This window comes from Elephantulus edwardii, unplaced genomic scaffold, assembly GCF_000299155.1.
Source record: "Elephantulus edwardii isolate Elephantulus edwardi_28Jun2011 unplaced genomic scaffold, EleEdw1.0 scaffold00028, whole genome shotgun sequence".
Classification (NCBI taxonomy): domain Eukaryota; kingdom Metazoa; phylum Chordata; class Mammalia; order Macroscelidea; family Macroscelididae; genus Elephantulus; species Elephantulus edwardii.
Window position 1 is genome coordinate 18,257,526 of NW_006399778.1, and position 21,724 is coordinate 18,279,249.

The 21,724-nt window shown below is 42.9% G+C and overlaps 2 pseudogenes; both read right to left on the reverse strand.

Annotated features, from left to right (window-relative positions):
* Positions 1 to 603: 603 nt before the first annotated feature.
* Positions 604 to 4,218, reverse strand: LOC102863318 (annotated as a pseudogene).
* A 10,516-nt stretch (positions 4,219 to 14,734) lies between these two features.
* The window catches only part of LOC102863726, a 17,195-nt pseudogene continuing 10,205 nt past the window's right edge, over positions 14,735 to 21,724 (reverse strand).

Genomic DNA, 21,724 nt, shown 5'->3' on the forward strand with positions numbered 1-21,724 from the left:
GAAGAGATGGAAACATCATGGTCAGGTCAGGTGCATTTTAGTTCTCAAAGTGACATCTCTGCTTTGTAACTCTTTTGAATCTGATTAGCCCATGTAATATATAATTTGATTTCTTGACTCTTGCTTCCATGGGCATTGATTATGTATGTATGTAAGAGGAAATCCTTAACAACTTCAGTATTTTGTGTTTATCATGACTTTAGTTATGGGTCCAGTTAGGAGAATGTTGGGTTTTTTTTTTTCACTCACGAGAACTTTTGTTATTAAGATAGGCTATCTCCTCCAGTTCAATTTGTTGTTTTTGCTGTTGTTGTGTAGAGTCGGAACCGACCCATAGCTGAGCTTCCAGCAGGTTTTCACAGGCAGTTGATCGCTCGGGAGGAGATTGCCCATCCTTCTCCTGGGAAGCAGCCCTCCCCCCGCCCCCCCCAGCTTCAAATCCGATTGGAGGGTAATGAGGTTTGAGTTGAAATGGTTGCTGTACAGGTTTAACGAGATAATATATGTAAAGTGCTTAAAACAGTGCCTGACACTGTTCTTACGTTTGGAACAGAAAACCAAGTAAGAGGTACAAGGAGGACAATTCCAAAAGCAGAAGTACCGTCAGCTAGAACTTCTGCGCAGTTGGGCGCATGCGTCCGTCCACGGGCGCGCAGCTGCGTGGGCGTTGCGCATGCGCTGGAAGTTGCGGCCGGGAAGCCGGCGAGGTCGATTCCGCCCGACTCTAACATGGCGGCGCCCTTTGTCTGCTCTGAAGTGCCGTCTCCGGCCTTCTCGCGGCCGTGATGCACCTCCCTCTGCGGTGGGGTGTGGGACATGGCAGGTGAGGGTCGGCTGGCGCTCCGGGTCAGGGGAGTCTGGGGAGTGGGGCAGAGGCACTGGGGGGGATGGGCAGCGGCGGGAGGCCGGGGACGGTTGTGTGGGGGAGGGGAGGGAGAGAAGGAAGTGGGATGGGATGGGATGGGACGCGGACTGAGGGAACAGGGCTGGAGAGCGCAGGGCAGCGGAGTTGGGGGCGCCGCCTGGAGGGCAGGTACGGAGTGGACAGGTAGACAGTTCGCCCCAGCCCGGGGGTGCGAATCGCCTCCCAGGCTGGATGACTCCCCAGCTGAGCTGCTCGCATCTCCGCCCTCGCTCGGCTGTCACCGCCCCTTGACCCCGCGTGCCTCGGCGGTGGGCGTTCTGCTGCCAGGAGGTGGCGAGGTGCGGGGGTGGCTCCCTGAGCCTGGCCCTGGCCTGAGAGCACGGGCCTAAGAAGACCTAGGAGGTGCTAAATCGATTAGGAAGCAAACCCCTATGTACAGTTATTTCATTCATTCGTTCGGCTTTCCTCCTGATGCTTTAGCGCTTGGATGGGTTTTGAGGATATAACGAGTAACCCAGTGAGACTTGATCATGGAGTTAGACATGAGAATTGTGGAGTTGGACTGCCAAGGTTTGAATCAGTGCTGTTCCCTTCGACAACAATGATTCCTTCTCCTGGCCTCAGTTTCCTCATCCTTGATGCAGGAGTTACAGTAAAAGTTGCCTCCTAAGGTTGTTACAAAGATTAAATGAGGTTGTAGTTGCAAAGTGCTGAGAATGTTTCTTAGCATAAATAAAGTGTTGCAATCATTACACATATTACCGCTATCATCGAAGCTCAGAGATCTTGTGGAAGCCATACGGTTAATGTTGAATGGTTGAAAGGGCAGCTCTTTGGATTCTCATCACATTTTCCATTTGGGTGTTTTTGATAAATTTAGGTAATGAGCTGGAGGAGGAGAAGCAAGCTGGAGTTTATGCAGACAGACTGTCAGAAAAGAGTAGCCTGGGCGGTTTGGAAATCTGAGGTATGTCTGCAAAACTCAAAGGTGAAGCAGTTGGGAGGGATCTCTTCGCCCTTTTTCTCACTTTTAAAGATAGTAAGATGCAAACGATTAAGTATGTGACTATTGGTCAGAAGGTTGACTGACAGAATTCACCAAGCGAGACCTTGGAAGACCAGCGTGGTGTTCTGCTTCTGAAAGATCCGGGCCTTGCCAGCTCTGTGGAACACCCTTCTACTCTGCACACACGGGGTCACCATGATTGAAATCAGCTTGACAGCAGCTGACAACAATTACCAGTTTGTGAAGTGGTTGATCCTCGTATTACTGTTTACCATAGCAGAGATTGGCCAGTACCCTCACCTTGCTTTAATTAGATACAATCAAAAACAAAGTCCAAAAGTGTAATCCAAAAAAACAGTATCTGAAACAGAAGAGACGTGTATACCTTGCCAATTAACAGCCTCCAAGTACGAAGCCTAGAGCTGGTAGGACAGCTGGCTCTGCTCTGTAAGGTCACCCAGGAACAGGGTTCCTTAGATCTTGTGGCTGGCCTTGCTCCAACCTGGACTCATTGCATAGTCTAACTTGGCTGCCCAGCTCCTGCTGTTATGTATACATTCCATCTGGTAGAGGGGGGGAAACAATTTGAATGTTTGAAGAGACACTTTCATTACAACCTGGCTTCCAAATAAGCCAGCTAATGCATCTGGTGCATTAGGCACTAATAACATTCTGAAGTTAGTAAAAACTGCCCAAAGAGAAAATACATCATCTCCAGTGTGAGATTCTCCTAAAGATTTTCAAAGGAAATTTATAGTTTTCATCTCTAGCTGGGTTGTTCACTTGAGGGTAAGTTTACTGCATTAGTTGGTGAAAGAGAGCTGGATTTACTCTGCACGCCGCTTGCACCTCAAGGCAGGTGTTGGGTCTTAGCTTTGTGTTGCTTGGGCCCAAGGGGTCCAGTCTTATTTATATGTCCTCTGTGCTATTGAGTATCAGATGTGGTGCTGGGGATGTGAGCATAATACCAGAAGTGCAGAGTTCCTAGCAGTGGATAGTAGTCACTGCACAGTGTCAGAAATGCCATGTTAGATGGCATAGTCCGCTCCCTACCCCAGCAACCCAGTGTCTGACAAACTGAACACTGCTGGTGCTCTGCCACCTTCACTGTCTGCTCTGTGCTTCAGCTCGTTGTTGCAGCCACTGTGTCCTTGAGAGTTTTCCTCTTTTTTTACTGACATTCTACTCCAAGCATGAAGGATTATGGCCTTCTGATACTCTGTCCAGAGCACATGAGATGAGGTCTCCTGAGGTTGTTTAGATGGCCTGCATGCACAGGAGGAGGTGACTCCTGGGGATGGCTTGCCTGAGGTGGTTTTAGCTTTAGAGGGAATGGCTGATCAGGTTGTTGTTTTGTTTGAGAACTCTAGAAATCTCCTTGCTGCTCGGGTTTGTTGACTCCATGTCCTTGCGGCAGCATTGTCATTGGGTCTTGGTTTCTTTATCTACTAGTTAAGGATAACTTTATCTTGGAATATTTTTGTGTGTGTGTGTGTGTATGTATTTGCAATTACATGCTATGCTATGCATCATAAAGCGGAACAGTGACTAGGGATGATAGAAGGAGAATTTGTGCCATTGAGCTTTGATGCTGGAGAATAGTGTTGAATATACCATGGACAAACAGGAGAACAAACAGGTTTGTCCTAGAGAGGGTGAAACCAGGCTGCTCGTTGGAGGCAAGGATTCTGAAGCATACTTTGGACATGTTGCAAGGAGAGACCAGTCCTTGGAGAGGGACAGCGCAAGAGAGGAAGACTCTCAACGAGATATATTGATTCAATGACTGGGGTAATGGGGGTAGGTGTGTCAGAGACAATAAGATTGGCACAGGATAGAGCAGTGTGTAGGGCTGTTGTACATAGGGTCTCTATGAGTCGACAACAACATATGTAAACAATGTGTATTATCTACTGTAAATTAGAGGGGCAGGCAGGGTGGAGAGTGGGAATGGCAGCCATGGCCTGGGTGCCTGTTCTTTTGCTCTGTCCTTCTGGGCCTGGACTTTTAAGTTCCTCATCGAGGCCCTCCTTTGCTTGGACTACCTTGGACTAGAGATAGAAGAAACACAGACTTGTCCTTCACTTTGAACAAGTGTTCGTAGTTCTTCTGGATCTCCTCAGAGCTCACCTTGGAGATGTTGAGGACCTATTGGGCCTCCAGCTGGCTGAAGATGGAGAGGTTGGGAGCAGCAGCAGATGGGTGGCCAACACCAATTTCTGATCTGATGTCTCTGGTCATCAGCTACTGCCCAGCTGGCCGCTAACTCCTGCTGCAGGGCCCTGGGGAAGGTCCTGCCCACCACCTGCAGCCCTATCACAATAATCTAGACCAGGCCCTTGGCCATGGTGGCAGTGCTGCCACAGGAGGCAAGCTCTGGTTTCCGAGGCCCCGCGGCTACCTCGGAATATTTTTGATAATAGAGACCAGGTGTATAATTCAGAGGCTGGCTGGGCTGCTAACCCCGTGGTGATTTGAACCCACCAGTGCTCCTCAAGAGAAGGATGAGGCAGTTTGCTCCCACCAACGTTTATAACCCCAGGAACCCAGTGGAGGTTTGCCATCAGTGGTAGCAGAGCCAGCAGCAGCTGGCTTGTTTTTTTGCTGTATAAAAGGAGTCTGAGTGGTGCAGTGGTTATGTGTTCAGCTGCAGAATGAAAGGTTGGCAGTGCAAACCCACAGCTGCTCCAGGGGCGAAAGATGAGGAAAACCCAGTGAGGCAATTCAGCTCCATCATTTGATGTCAGAATCGACGTGACAGCACACATCGCCAACCACTCATAGCCCTCAAGTCCGAACTGGCTCCTAGCTGACCCTCCAGTGGGTTTCCAGAGGATGTCTTAAGTCAAATTTGAGGCGATTTCCCACCTTTGTCCTGCCTTTGTTGGCAGGGCAATTCCTTACCCACTAGGCCATCAAAGCTCCCTTACTGTAGGTTCTCTGCTGCAGCTGTTATTATGTTCTTTCAAGTCAGAACCAGCTCATAGCTCACCCTTCAGCAGGTTTTCAGAGGCTATAAATTGCACTAGAGGAAATCATCCATCTTTATCCCAAGGAGCAGCTGGTGGATTTGAACTGCTTGCTTTTCGGTTGGCAACGTAGTTCCTTACCTACTAGGCCACCAGAGCTCCCTTAGAGCTGTGTAGTAGTAGGCACTTACAAGATGTTCGCATTTAAAAGATGTTCACTGTTTCCTATTGTAAAACGTAGAGTGGTTTGGAGTCAGAGATACCAGGGAAGAGGCAGTTGCTCATTCCCGCACTGCTGTCCAGTTCATTCTGACTCGTGGTGATCCGCCACTGGCTTCCTGGTGCAATAAAGTGTAACAGGACAAGACTGCCCGTCTAGCTTCTGCCTGGCAGCTGTAAACTCTGGTGGTGTACTCCATAGGTTATTGAGCTGACTGAAAGGCTGCAGTGCCAGCAGTTCTAATCCACCAACCTCTTGATGGGAGAAGGATGTAGGGGTGCGTCTTACGATCGTGGTATTCCTACCTATATTTAATTTCCCAGCTTAGGTCAAAAAGTGTTTTCTCTGTGTTTTTTTCTGGTAGTGCAGGGTTGCTAACCTCAGTATAGTTACATCTGGGGCTAGAGGATTCTTTGTTTGGACTGTCCTGCTCACTGTAGGATGTTTAACAGCATCCCTGACCTCTACCCACTCGGTGTCAGTAACAGCACCTGTTCCTCATCCCCTTAGCTGTGGCAACTGAAAATGTCTCCAGGCATGACTAAGTGTTTCCTGAGGGGGAAGGGCAAATACATCCCCCACCCCCGTTAAGAACCCTTGCAGTACAGGGTGGTGGTTGGTTAGAAGCATGAGCTTCTAAATCAGGCACACCTGGGCACAGACCTGGTTTTAACTAGCTGTGTGGCTTTGAGCATAGAACTTGACCTCTTTTTATGCCTCACTTTCCATGCTTGTGAAATGAGCATACTGATTACCTCACACATTGCTTCGTTGGGTAAAATTATTAATAAGTCAGTGGACATAAAGTACATATAGAGTCCTTGGCTTCATAATTCGTAACTAGTGGGATTATGGGTTGGCTAGAAGGGGACCCTTGAGAGGGTCAAGAAAGAAAAGGGTTGAAAAAGAATAAAAGATGTTCCATATAGAAGTATATGCATAAGGTAAACACGTCAGAGGGCTCTAAACAATGTGGGGAGGAGAGGGAAGAGAATGTACCATGGAAAGTAAGTCACCCTTTCATCCCTAACTCAGTTCCACTCCCAGATTATAGTGTCCTTTGAAAGATAGTCTGTGTATCGGTGTGTGTGTGTGTGTATGTATGTATGTTGTTACTGTTTTGTGCCATTGAGTCAACAACAACTCATTGTGACCCTGTGCACAATAGCTCTGAACCGCACTCTGTCCTGGGCCAATCTCACTGTCTCTGACACACCTAACCCCATTATCCCAGCTACTGTGTCAGTCCATCTCATCTGAGGTCTTCCTCTCCTATGCTGTCCTTCCACTCTTCCAAGCATGATGTCCTTCTCTAAAGTCCCTTCTGGTAACATGCCCAAAGTATGTGAGATGGAGCCTCAAAATCCTTGCCTTCCAGGAACAACTTGGCTTCACTTTCTCCAGGACCAACCTGTTAGTTCCCTTAGCAGTCCATGGTTTGTTCAGTACTCTTCTCCAGCTCCACAACTCAGTTCTTCTTCTGCCCTCTTTCGTCCTTCTACATCTTTCTGATGGGTAACAGGTAATTGTGAAGACTATGGCCTGAATATGGGGAAGGAAGGTCTTTTTTTCCTTTTGTAATTTTGCTACAAGGCATCTCAGAATTGAGACTTCTTGTCAAGTATAATCAAGAATAAGGGGACAGGGTGCTGTCTCTTGGATTGACTGTTTATTAGAGAGAAAACAATGGTTTTCAAGGAAGAGTTGGAGTGGGCTGCAGCAAGGCGCTTTGACTCACGTTTCTATCCTTGCTGAGTAGGCCAAGGCAGCAAGATTGCAGTGTTATTAATGAATGCTAATAAAGTTTACATGCTCAGCAGATATCTGAGGACTGGCAGTGCTATCCAGGAACTGGCCCCTCTTGGCAGGGTTATGGAAGTGAACATTCAGCCTTTCCAGATGAAATTCCATTGAGAAAGCTGCTGGACCTGTGTGCATCACTTACTGTACGTGTACTTGCCTAGTCTCTGTGGGTTCTAGTTTGAATCTTTTCCCAGCAGCACAAGGCACTCTGCTGCCTGTAGAGGAAAGTGATACAGTGGCTGGGAGATGGTGGAATGTGCATGCCGGGAAAGCAGTTTAAAGGAACTAAATGTTCCTTAGGGCACTCTGGTGGCTTAGGGGTAAGAATGATGCTGTCAGTCCTTTAAATCTATCAGCAACTCTGTGGGAAAAAAGATGGCCAGTCTCCTGTGTGATTTACTGCCTCTGAAAACCCACTGGAGGGTCAGCTATGGGTTGCTTCTGACTTGACAGTTTGCAACCGCAGTAAGTGTTCCTTATGAAGCCCTGGTGTGCTTGTGAGTAGGGAGTTATACTGTCAACCCAGTGGGGGGCGGTTTGAACACACCAGTTTCTCTGAAAGAGGGGCATTCTCCTTCTGTGCTCTTTATGTTTATAGCCTTTGAAAATCTGCTGGAGGGTCAGCTATGATTTGGTTCTGACTCCATGGCAATGATTGACCTTTTCTTGAAGTGTTCACTGCAACGGTTTGTAGGCATGTTTTGTTCTGAAAACCACATCCTGCTTCCTGACACTGGAAGAACCAATCTTGGAGATTGCTGGGAATGGAAAAAGCCGATTTGTTGTACTGGCGTATAACAGAGAGGGTCATGAGCTTCTCTGTCTCTGGGAAGGGAAGATTTAGGGGAGCTCTTGTGGGTTAGGTTTAGCATTGTGAGGAGGGAAGAACAAGTTCTCTTAGGAAGGAGATTCTGTGCAAATGAGCATGCATGTCAGCGGGCCTTCAAGATGGACTGAATGCTAGCTGGTCAGAGCCATTGAGTTGATGGATTCATAGCATCTCTGTGAGCACCAGATCTGAACCTTGCATCATCCTCCTATCTGTCATGCTCAGGCCCATTGTAGTCACCATGTCAAACTGTCTTGTGGAGGATCTTCCTCTCTTGCTGACTCTCTTACCCTTTCTAGCCTTCTGGGCTTTGTCCCTGGGCAAATACTTCCCTTCTGATCTTATGGGGGGAAGATAGTTTTAAATCAGTCTAGAAGATCATAAGATGATTTGATTTTCTTACACAAACACAAATGCATCTAGGTCTTTCATGTGGTCCCCAGAAAGGTAGCCTCTGTGATTGAACTGTAGAATTCTAGTTTGCCAGGAAAAGGACCAGGCAACCCATTGTCTGCAGACCTGGAATTCTCCAAGGGTGGTGTCTGGTGTAGATGGCAGAGAGGTTCATGCATGTGGTGTTTGGCGGATGACCCTTTGCCAGGTATTGGATATAAAACAGGGAGGGGCCTCATCCTTAGGGAAAATAGCAAACTGAATAAGTTTGGTGCACAAAGCACATTATTTTGGAGATGGCATTCTATTTCTTTTATAGCAATAATTTTTAAATGACTAAAATTATGGAAGTCAGAGATCAAGCCTTTGGTTATGTTAAATGATTTCTGTATTTGCTATAAATGTGGGTATTGTTAGCATAGGTGGCTGGTACTCTAGGGGGCCTTCTGAGTGTCCATAGCTTGACAATTTGAGATTGATTTAAAGATCACCTTAATAATGTGATCAACATGGAAGTAGAGCTGTTCTTGCCTCTAAAAAAAAAAAAACAAAAACAGATAAGTCAATAGAGACGTATCAAAAACTAGGTCTTGGGCTCTCTGGTTCAAACCTGCTTGCTATGAATTGCAGAAAGGCATTTTATTATGCTTTGGTCTTTAAAAGAAAGAGTGCAAGCAAGTAAAGCGTGTTCATAGTAGCACCAAGAAACGTACTCAACCATGAAAAGCTTTTGGTTTTAAGAGCTCTGACTGTAGAGTCTGTTCTCTGCTCCACCTGTAAAGATTTTATTTCTCAGACACCAAGTTAATAGAAAGAATTGAGTTTCAATCCACATCTGTTCAGTTCAGCTTGAATTCAGCTGCTGTGCAGCAGTTTGATAGCTAGGTTAGCTCTGTGAGGTAAAGGGTACAGTCCTCCAAGTTGCCAAGTGGGCCACACGATTTCAGACATAGCCACAGTCTTGGGAATCCCCATGACGTCCTTACATCTGATTTGTTGGTTACAGATTTGGAGTTTCCCTCTGCCCCCTCAGGATGGCCAGCCATAAGCTGTGTCTCTTCAGCAAAAACCAGATTGGTGAAGACGTCATGCTACAGTCACTGTGGGTCCCTGACAGCTACTTTATTTAGTTTGAGTTTATTGTAACTCATTGGCCCATGTTAGTATTTCAAAATGTTACTAAAGGATGAGAAAACCTCTGATTTTATAAATTGTTTTCTTTAACCACTGAATAGATACAAAAGATAGTTGCAACACAGCAAGTAAAGATACAAACAGCCCTGCATACACAACCCCCACCTCCTTTAAAAAGATCAAGAACTTGCCATTTTTGTGGTGGTGGCTCTGCCTCTCCTAATCTTTCCCTGCCCTTACTTCTATCCCTGGGTGTGATCGTTGATTTCATTATCATTCTCTTTCTTTTCTTTGTCGTTTTTATCACATAATGTTTATACTACTAAACAGTGTGGATGTTTTATGAATTAATTTTTTTTTCTCAGTTTGTGTTCCTGAGATTAATCCACGGTGTATTATTCCATTTTCATTGATGACTAGTATTGGTGGTCCCTGACTTAAACAGGGGTTCTGCTCTAATGATATGACTCACAGTTCTGAGTTGAAGATCACCCTCATCTTTTCTTACTGCCTTTTATTATCAATATCATTCTAAATTATAATATTCAGCGTCTTCAAGTGAACTTTGAGAATGATGGCCTCAATAAATCACACATTGCAGCACATATTTAAAAACAACAAAAAAGCCAAACACACAGTTATAGATGCATTTCATTGTGCCTTAAATTGATGATGTGCAAATGTATCCTTCCTTATTGTGCATGGATAATTAATTGTGGAGACAGATGGTGCTGCCATGAGTGTTTCTGGGGCTTGTCACATGAATTAGGAGCCTCTTCGGGGCAGGCATTTCCAGGTGGACTTGGGTCATAGGACTTGTGCAGCTTAGTATCATTAGATACTGCCCAGTGGTTTCCAGAATTGGTTTTCCCAGTTTACACTTCAGTCAGGCAGTATGGAGGAGTTCTGGTTGCATCATAGCCTCCTGACCACAGTATTATCACACTTTAAAACCCACCAGTCTAATGGGAATAAAATGGTAGCTTCTGTGTTTCTGATTTGCTTTTTGCTGATTAGTAGTAGCTTGAACATCTTTCCTTCAGATTTTAGCTTCTCTGAAATGATGACTCTTTAATGCTTTTGCTTATTTTCCATTGAGTTGCTTGGGGTTCCTGTATTATTGTGTAAAGTTTTTTGTTTGCTTATATTTTGGGTACTAATCCTTTGCTAGTTATATGTATTACAATTATTTACTTCTAGTTTGTGGTCTTATTTTTGGATGAATAAAAATTTTTTAGAAATTTTTTAATTTATAAACTTTACTGTAATTAATCAGTTTCTCCATTAAAGTTAGCACTTTTTGGGTTTTTTAGGAACTTCCTCCCTACTTCAAGTTCTAAAAGAAGTTCCCTTATAAGTTGTGTTTCTAACATTGTATAATAGGATTTTGTCCTTTATATTAAGGTCTTTTAACTGTATCTACTTCTGCAGCAGACTCTTTCTTGCATGTTGGCAAGTGTGAGGATGGCTTAGGATAGAGCAGGGTTTAGATCTTTTGTTCATAGATAGGGTCGCTATGCGTGGTACTGGTACTTGACACCACCTAACAACAACTTCTGTCTTGTCCCCCTACTTGTTTAGCAGTGTGATTTGTTATATGTAACATACATGTGTGTATGTATACCACACCCATTCACTCATTTCTGTTGAGTCCAAACTGACTCATTGCTGACCCTCAAGCAGCTTTTCATGAGGCTATAAATTGTTGGGTACAGTAATGGAGCACATCAGTAAATCTTAGCTCTCACTATTCTGTGACTATATTGTTCTGTATCATTGAACTGGAACTGACCCATAGCTGAAGCTCCTGGCAGGTTGTCAGAGGCAGTAAATGGTCATCTTTCTCCCATTGCACAGGAGATGGTCCAGCTTTCTCCCACAGAGCGGCTTGTGGATTTGAACCATGGATGTTTGCATTGGCAACACAATTTGTTACCACTGAGCCACCAGAGCTCCCTTCCTATGGCTTTTTTTTTTTTTTAAGAAATTAGGTAAATGATCTGAAGGTGGGGGGCAGGAGTCTTCCATTTTTACATAATGCTGATTTTCTGGTAGTGAAGTGGTCTAACTTAACAGCTTTTTTTTTTGCCATTTAAACAAGAAGTTTGTATTAAAAAACAAGATGTTTGACTTGAAGGGAAAACTATCTAAGATATTTACTCCTACTTTTAGACAGATTGCCATACATATGAGAACTACATAAAAAAAAAGTTATAAAATTGTCCTTGGCTTTACAGTAATAAATTAAAAGCATTAAAATTCTCCAGTCAAACAAGGTGTGCAAGGATTTTTTAAAGAAATGTTATTTTTTGTTAAACACAAAGAGCGAAATAACTTACTGGAATATAAAGATAAGAGCTGAATGTGCATGCCGCTTTTGGAGACAGAGGAGTTATTTTCATAGAACTAGTATTTTTCCCCATCCCATTTCCACTTGATGTTGATTTAAATGACTTCATTAAGAAAACCCCCACCAACCTGCAATATGCATGTGCACACGCACCAGTTGTTTTCTTTACAATAAAAGAATGTTGTGATTGTTGTGGGCTATCTAGTCACCTGCAACCCATAATGACCCTATGTACAGCAGCTCTGAAACCTGCCCTACCTGAGTCAGTCTCACGAATTCCAACATACCAACCTCCATTGCTCCAGTTACCATATCAATCCATCTCATCCGGGGTCTTCCTCTCCTGTGCTGTCCCTCCACCCTTCATAGCATGATATCCTTCTCCAAGGACCAGTACCTCTTGGCACGTGCACAAAGTATGTGAGATGGAGCTTCAGAATCCTAGCCTCAAAGGAGAAACTTGGTTTCACCCTCTCCAAGACAGACCTATTTGTTTTCTTGGTGGTCCGTGGTATGACTCTTCTCCACTATCACAACTCAAAGGCCTTGATTTTTCTTCTGTCATCCTTGGTCATTGTCCAGCTCTCTGATGCATAGCAAGTAATGGTGAAAGCCATGGCTTGGATTGGGCACACCTTAGTCTCTAGACTGACATCGATGCATTTCAATTCTCTGGAGAGGTCCCTGACAGCAGATTTTCCCAGTATATTCATCTTTTGATTTCCTGACTGCTGGTGCCAAGAATGTTGATTGTGAAGCAGAACGAGCTGTAATTGTTAGCAGCCTCCTCAAATCTCTTGTCCATCATGGTGTTGCCAATTGGCCGAGTGATGAGAATCTTTGTCTTCTTGATGTTGAGTTTTAATCCATATTGAAGACTGTAGTCTTTAAACTTCTGCAGCAGGTGCTTCAGGTCTACCTCATTCTCAGCAAGCAAGGTTGTGTCATCTGTATTTCTTAGGTTGGTGAGGCTTCCTCCAATCCTGATGCCACATTCCTCCTCAGAAAACCCAACTTCCCAGATGATCTGTTCTGCATACAGATTGAACAGGTGTGGAGACAGGATACATCCCCGCTGCACATCTTTCCTGATTTTGAACCATGCAGTTTCACTGCTCTGTTCTGAGGACAGCTTCCTGGTCCAACTGTTGGTTCACAAAAGCACAATCAAGTGTTCTGGGATTCCCATTTTCTTCAAGATTAACCACAATTTGTTGTGATTCACAATCAACTGCCGTTGCATCATCAATAAAATACAGACAGACATTCCTCTGATACTCTTTGATTTCTACCAGGATCAGTCTGACACTAGCGATAATGTCAGTTATCGCTAATGCCATGACCTCTTCTAAACCCAGCTTTTATTTGTGGTATTTCTCTGTCAATGTACTGTTCGAGTCATTTCTGGGTAATCTCCAGCAGGATTTTGCTTGTGTGTGAGATTATTCAATATTTATTCCATAATTTCCACACTCTGCCATGTCACCTTTTTATGGAATGTTAATAAATATGGCTCTCTTCTACTCACTTGGCCGGGTAGTTGTCCTCCAGATTTCTTGGCACAACCTGATGAGCACGTCCAGAACAGCATCTGTTTGTTGAAATATGTCAGTTGGTATTCCATCAATTCCTGGGGCTTTATTTTTTGCCAAGTCCTTCAGAGCAGCCTGAACTTCCTCTTTCATCACCATTGCCTCTTTGATCATATGTTACTTCTTGAAATTCTTCTTTGTAAGCCAATTCTTTTTGGTACAGTGACTCTTTATATGCCTTCCATCTTCTTTTAATGTTTCCTGAATCATTCAGTTTTCTGCCTATAGAACCCTTAAGTATTGCAACCTGTGGCTTGAATTTGTTCCTTAGTTCCTTCAGCTTAAGAAATGCCAAGTGAGTTTGGTCCTTTTGATTTTCAGACTCCAGCTCCTTGCCCATTTTATTATAATACTTTGCTTTGTCCTCCAGAATTGCCCTTTGAAATCTGTTCAGCTTCTAACTTCTTTATTTCTTCCCTTTACTTTAGCTTCTTGGTGCTCTAGTGCAATATTCAGAGTCTCTTCTAACATCCATTTTGGTCTTTTCTTCCTCTTCCTTCTTTGTAATGACCTTTTCCATTCTTCATGGAAGATAGATATTCTTGATATCTTCCCACAGCTCATCTGGTCTTTGTTCATTAGTGTTCAAGGCCTCAAACCTGTTCCTGAGTGTTGGTTTTTAAATTCAAATAGGATGGACACAAGATCAAATGTTTTATTCCTGGAGATATGACTTAGCTTCCTTAGCTTCAATTTGAACTGGCATATGAGTAGTTGATGGTCTGTCCACAGTCAGCACTTGGCCTAGTTTTCACTGCTGATATTGAACTTCTCCAACAATTCCTTCCACAGATGTAATCTTTCTGATGCCTGTGTATTCCATCAGATAAAATCCATGTGTATAGCCTGCATTTATGTTTCTTATAAAAGGTATTTACAATGAGTAAATCATTAATTGTGCAGAATTTTAATCATTCTATCCTCCACCTCATTTCTATTACCAAGACCATATTTTCCAACTATTGATGCTTCTTCCCGCTTCCTAACATTTGCATTACAGTCACCCATTATTATTAATGTGTCTTGCTTACATGTTCGATCGACTTCTGACTGCAGCAGTTGGTAGAAATCATCTATTTCCTTCTCTTTGGCTCTGATTGTTGGTGCATAAATTTGAACGATAAGTGGTATCAATAAGTCTTCCTTGTATGTGTATGGATATTAGCCTGTCACCCTCAATGTTATATTTCAAGATGGATCTTGAAATGGCTTTTTAAACTATGAAAGTAACCCCATTTTTTCTCTCTTTTCATCCCCAGCATAGTAGATCATATAATCATATGATTCAAAATGTCCCCTGCCAGTCCATCTCATTTTGCTGATACCTAATATGTCACTATTTATACATTCCATTTTTTTTCTTAACAATGTTCAGTTTTCCTACATTCATGCTTCTCACATTCCACGCTCCAATAATTAGTTTCTGTTTAAGGGGAAATAAAAGAAGAGAGAAAACTATGCATTAGTAGTCAAGATGGCCTAGAACCAAACTGTGATTTTCTAATTGATAATGTATCCTTGGTCTGTAGGAACAGAGTTCTGGAGTAAAGCAGAGGCTCCTCTATTTTTATTTTTAGAAGACACTTCCTGTCTGCTGCTGGGATGCATCAATTGTATCTTCAGCCTCCATTTCCAACTGTGCAGGTGTATCTGATTCATTGATTGGCTGCCCATCAAATCAGAATCGATTGATCTGCTTCATTGACAAACCTTGTCGTTCACAGTAAGCCTTCATTAGTTTACTAAGTGGTATATGCCTCTTAATTTTAAACTGCATCACCGAACCATCCTGCCCCCCACCTTTAAGTTAATAAGATCATTGTTCTCAGTCTTGACTATTTCCTTGGATTTTTCGTTGGCAACATTGAGAGCTGGAGTCTCCTCAGCTGTAGCTTCACGAGGTACCAGGTCTGCTCCTAATTAGTACAAACACAGCACCAGGAGCAGGAGGAGGAGGCAGCAGTGGCAGAAGAGGGAGAGCTCACATGCACCATTCAGTCCCTCCCCCACTTGTGTGCACCTAACTCCTCAGCTCTTAAGGAAGATACTTATCTCTGTCTGTAACCCTGGACCTCCCCAGCTCCTTGATAGTCTCTGTGACATCTGTCTTTGCCCTATTTGTGCTGATGGTATCTCATCTGCTTTTTTTTTTTTATTTTATCTCAGGAGGGATTAGTTTTAAGACACACCCTACACAGTTGTGGCCTCCTTAATCCAACAAAGGAAACTCATTCCCAAGTAAGATCACACCCTTCAGCTAAGTTCCCTCAGGCACCAGCAAGTTGTATAACAGAAAGGCGCACAGTCCTGTTCCATGCTTGCAGCTCTTGATATGCTTGAGCCCATTAGCCACTGTCAGTCCAACTTGACTGAGAGTCTTCTTTTCTTTTGCTGCTTTAACATACTTGATTGTCTCTTCTTCCACAAGCACAAGAGGTTAGGATTCCAGCATAGCTGGCGAATATGCCTAACTTGAGCCATAACAACACCCTTTGATGTACATGACAAATTATAGCTGATGTTGAGAAGAATAGGAATCCCAGGACACTTAATTGTGCTCATGCAAAACCTTTGCCTAGACCAAGAAGCTGTTAAATGAACAGAGCAAAGGAACACTGCATGGTTCAGAATCAGTATAAGTGTCTGTCAGGGCTGTGTCCTTTCTGCAAACTATTCAGACTGTATGCTGAGCACATCATTCTAGAAGCTTGAAGAAGAATGTGGCATCAGGAACAGAGGAAAATTCATCAACAACCTGCATTATGCACATGATACAGCCTTGCTTTCTAAAAGTGAGGAGGACTTGAAATGCTTGCTGCAGAGGATCAAGGACTCATCTCATTAACATTTTGATTCTGTTATTTTTTCCCCCCTGTCATTATCAGTGCTGTTAGTGCCTAAGAATCTATTGTGACATTCAAAGTCATAAAGTTTCTCCCTTGTTTTTTGTTCTTTTTAAAATGTCTTACATTTGGATTTTTTTATTTTGAGTTGCTTTTGTAAATGCTAAGATGAGGATTCAACATCCTTCATTTGCATGAGAACATAACAGTTTTCTCTGCACCATTTTTGTTTTGTTGTTGGTTTTTTTCCAGCACCATTTTTGAAAAGGCTCCTTTCACCAAGTAATTTTTACCCAGATAACATATGTATTACATGTTTCGTCTCGTGTGCTTGTTTCTCAGGGATGAAATGTATATTACATGTGCATGCACATTGTTTGAATGCATTATCCTCTCCATCCCCAAACTGCTGAGGTTTTCATTTCTGAAGTTTCTGCTTATTGGACCATGTCTATCCTTATGCCGGTGCCACACTTATTATTACTGTAGTTTTGTAGGAAGTTTTGTAGTTGGACATTCCAGTCCTCCAACTTTGTTTTTTCCCCCAATATTATTTTGGTTCTTCTGTCTCTTGAAATTCTGTATGTGGTTTGTTGTTATTGTTGTGTACCGTTGAGTTTGAACTGACCCATAGCTGATTCTCCAAAGGGTTTTCAGAGGCATTAAATCATACAGAAGGATTTACTGTTTCTTCACTGTTTATATCTTTCTCCTGTGGAGCAGCAGGTGACTTTGAACTACATACCTCTGAGTTGGCAATGTAGTTCCTTACCACTAAGCCACCAGAGCTCCCCAATACCCATTTTAGGATGCATTTTTCTATTTAGGATGGATATAAAATGGGATTGTGATTTTGATAGGAATTATGCGGAATAGGTATAATAATGTTGCTTTGGATAATAGTGTCATCTTAATACCGAGTCTTCAGTTTGTGAACTTAAACTATTTTCCAACTTATTTAAATCTTCTTTAATTTCTCTGAATGTTTTATTCTTTTCAGTGTATACCTCTTAGTTTAAATTTGCAAGTATATTGTTCTTTCTGATCTTAAGTGGGATTGTTTTCATACTATCCATTGCAGTTTGCTCATTACAGACTTAGAAATATAGTTCATTTTTATGTGCTTCCTGCAGCTTTGCTGAGTTTATTCTGACAATTTTGTGTGTGTTTGTATTTCTTAGAGTTTTCAACATGTTAAACATTATGTCATCTACAAACATAATTCATGTCTTCTTTTTGAAGTTGTACGCTCTTTGTTTCTTGCCTAATTCTCTGGCTAGAACTTCCTGCACCACACCCCAGTCCACTTTGCTGTGCACCTCTTATTCTGAACTGTTGTCATGCAAATAATACCCAATCATATATTTCTTTTAGACATTTATTCCCTTCATCTATTTAAATGCAGTGTTCATTATTTATCCCCTCTTTTCTTAGTTTTCCCCAACCCCATGTCCTATTTTATAATAGTGGCATTATGCAATATTTGTCCTTTTGTGACTGAGATATCTCAGTCAGCATAATATCCTCCAGGGTCACCCATTTTGTGTAATAGTTTATGAATTCCTTGTTTTTCAGTGCTGCACAGTATTCCATTGTATGTATGTACCATCATTTTTTTATCCATTCATGTATTGATGGGCACTTGGGTTGCATCCATCTTTTTGCTATTGTGAATAACGCAGGAGTAAAATGAATGTGCATGTCTGTTGGGGTGGCAGCTCTGGTTTATTTAGTGTATATTCCTAGTAGTAAGTATAATTGCTGGGCCAAATGATATTTCTATTTCCAACTTTTTGAGAAAGTGCCACACCACCTTCCATAGTGGTGGCACCATTTTACTCTCCCACCACCAGTGAATAAGGCTTTCAGTCTCTCCATAACCTCGCCAGCATTTGTTTTTTGCTGTTCCTTAGGATTTTCAAGGCTATGACCTTTTTGGCACCAGATCACTATGCTTTTTTATGAGATTCCTCTCACCCAGAACCAGACGTACTGTCGTAAGTCCAACTCTTGGCAACCTTCTGTTGGTTTCAGAGCTTGTAAATCTTTATGGGAGGAAATGGCCCTTTTTCCCTTCCTTTGAGTGACTGGTGAATTTGCTGACCTTTTGAGTAGCAGTCTAGTGCATTCAGCACCAGGGCTTCTGGAGGTGCCATTTGGTAGGTTCAAATTGCTAAGCTAGTAGTCACATGCTTGAAGTCACATGCCATCAAGGGACTCCTGAGAATGCTAAGAGTGTAGGTAAAAAAGAACATTTCTATTTCTGACCAATCTTTCACACCCTAAGAATTACACTTCTTTTGGCTTTATTCTCGCTGCAAGTGGGGTTCAGCGAATTGGACTTACCAGGTAGCTTGGGGGTCTCTGGCTCATAGTCCACCAGCATTTGGGTGTGCTAGAATTTAAAAAGGCAGTAGGGCCCTTGGGCCAAATGGTAATTGATTTTGCCTTTTGTTCATTGGGTCACTATGAGTCTTCTTTGACTCAACAGCAATGAACAACCACACACACACACACACCCAGACCCCCTAAGCAGCCCCTATGTCTCTGGTGTTTCTGTTCTCTCTTTCTCTTGGCACTCAAAGTGAGTAACTTAAAAAAAAAAACCAAAAACAAACAGCCCACCTAAGTTTGCAGGTCATTCATTCACAAGCTGCTTTGCTGACTGATTGCTGCTGAAGGTGGTGGGAGATGTGAGTCTGGAGGTTGGCCACACTGTTTGACAGCAAGCTTCGGGACTCTGAGCCAATATAGCCATCCAGATACAGTGACTACAAGCTGGGCTAGGGCTGCACGTGGGTGTGAGGACTCAGCAGGTAAAATAATTGTTAACGAGTCTGATCACTTTTTATCCAGGCCTAAATTATTCAGAATATTCCTCTAAAATGTCCTCTTATCATTCTGGTTTTCCCAATCAAGTTTTCCAAACCCTTTAGTTCTGATTTTGTTTAGAACGATAAAAACATAATTTGATGGCTTCTGTCATATGTTGTTCCTAGACAGTTTATTTCTTCATTAGAAATCTGGAGATAGAGGGAATGTTATAATAAATGCAAAGGAAAGTATGCAAAACACTAGGTAAATAGGACCTGTTGTGAGCTTGCACATGGAATCTGCTCTATTTAAAATGCACATATATGCTTATGTTTGCTCTAGGGCTACTAGAGCAAAAGACCACAAGCTGGTCAAAGAATTGAAGTTTGTTGTCTTCTAGAGGCTAGATGTTCAAATTCAGGGTACTGGCAGGACCGTGTATTCTCTGAAGACCCCAGGGCAGAACCTCTTATCTGTACTGGTTTCTGGTAGTTTCAGGCCTTCCTTGGCTTGCTCCTTTGGCATAACTCCATACCACATGACTGTGTTTCTTCTCTTTTATAAGGACATCACTCAGATTGAATTAGGACCCACCCTACACCATTATACTGCAGTATGACTCATGTTAACTGGTATTATCTGTTACCAAATGAGATCTTTCACATGTAGGGGTAAACAGGACTTAAAAATAGATCTTTTAGGGGTACACAATTCAGTCCATAGTGTTTGTAATCTGGAAGCTTGAATAAATAAATCGTTCATATAGTCAACATTGATTAAAATCTTAATGCTTAAAGGAACCTTGTTATTGGTTTGTGCTGTCAAATTGACTACGACTCATAGCAAGCCTTTACATGATAGCTCTGAACCCTGCTATGTTCTGAGCCAACTTTATTATCTCTGACACTCCTACCTTCATTATCCCAGTTACTGTGTAAGTCCATTTCATCTGGGATCTTCCTTTCCTGTGCCATCCCTTGATGCTTCTGACCATAATCTCCTTCTCCAAAGACTGGTCCCTCCTGGCTACATGCCCAAAGTATATCAAACAGAACCTCAAAAATCCTAGCCTCCAAGGAGCAGCTTGGTTTCACCAAGCTTGGTTTCTCTAGGACACACTTGTTAGTTCTCTTGGCAGTCCATGGTATATTCAGTACTCTACTCCAGTACCACAACTCAAAGACATCTTACCCCCCGCCCCTCCAAATCCTTGATCATTGTCCAGCCCTCTGATGTGTAGCAAGTAATTGTGAAAACCATGGCCTGGATCAGGTGCACCTTAGTCTCTAGGCTGACATCCTTGCTCTTCAGCTCTGTGGAGAGGTCCCTGACAGCAGATTTTCCTAATGCAGTTCATCTTTTGATTTCCTGACTGCTAGTGCCAAGAATATTGATTGTGGAACAAAGCAAGCTGAAATTGTTAACAATCTCAATCTCCTCTCTATCATGATGTTGCCAGCTGGCCCAGAGGTGAGAATATTTTTCTCCTTGATGTTGAGCTTCAATCCATATTGCAGACTACAGTCCTTGATCCTCTGCAGCAAGTGCTTTAGGCTCTCCTCAGTTTCGACAAGTAAGGTTATGTCATCTGTATAATGGATGTTGTTGAGGAGTCTTCCTCCAATCCTAATGCCACATTTCTCCTCATAAAGTCTTGATTGATCTGTTCAGCATACACATTGAAAAGGTAGGGAGACAGGATACATTCCTGATACACTTCCTTTTCTGGTTTAGAACATGCAGTATTTCCTTGCTCTATAGAAGGAGGATAGAAGGAGAATTGATGCCTTTGAGCTGTGGTGCTGGAAAAGAGTATTGAGGGTACCATGGACTGCTAGGAAAACAAACAGATTCATCCTGGAAAGGGCTAAACTGGGCAGCTCCATGGAGGCAAGGATTCTGAGGCTCCGTCTAACATACTTTGGACATGTTATAAGGAGGGACCAGTCCTTGGAGAGGGACATCATGCTTGGTAGGGTGGAGGGACAGCGCAGGAGGGGAAGGCCCTCTGTGAGGTGGATTGATTCAATGACTGGGGTAATCGGTATGGGTGTGTCAGAGACAGTGCGATTGGCACAGGACAGAGCAGAGTTTAGGGCTGTTGTACATAGGGTCGCTATGAGTCGCAAACAACACGATGGCACATAACAACAACAACAACAACATTCTGATTACTGCCTCCTGGATGAAGTATAGGTTTTACATCAGCACAGTCAGATGTTCTGAGATTCCCATTCTTCTCAAGGTTAGCTACAATATGTTGTGATCCACACAGTCAAATGCCTTTGCATAGTCAGTGCAACACAGACATTCTTCTGGTACTCTCTGCTTTTGGCCAAGATCCGTTTGACATTAGCAGTCATGTCCCTAGTGCTATGGCCTTTCCTAAACCCAGCTTGTGTTTCTTTTATTATTATTATTAATTTTAATGAAAGTTTACAGAGACTGGATTTCCATTAATTCATTCATTGTTGCACTTTTCTGACCACCCCTCGCCCCCCCTCCCCCCAGTACACTCTTCTCTTTGAAAAGTAAAAGAAAAATTCACTCTTTTACAATCCCTCTCCCCAGGTCCACCCCACTATACAGCCTTTGTCTGGACTCCCGTCATTACAATAATATCTAATCACATATCCCTCTTAAACAGTTTTCTCCCTCATCTGTTTCAATGCACAGTATACTTTATCCCCTCCTTCTCAGTCTCCCCCTAACCCCAATGTTAGTCTTGTTTTACAACAGTGGCACTATGCAGTATTTGTCCTTTTGTGACTGAGATATTTCACTCAGCATAATGCCCTCCAGGGTCAGCCATTTTTAATAATATTGCCTGAGTTCCTTGTTTTTCAATGCAGAGTAGTATTCCATTGTGTGAATATACCACAGCTTCTCTATCCATTCGTTTGTTG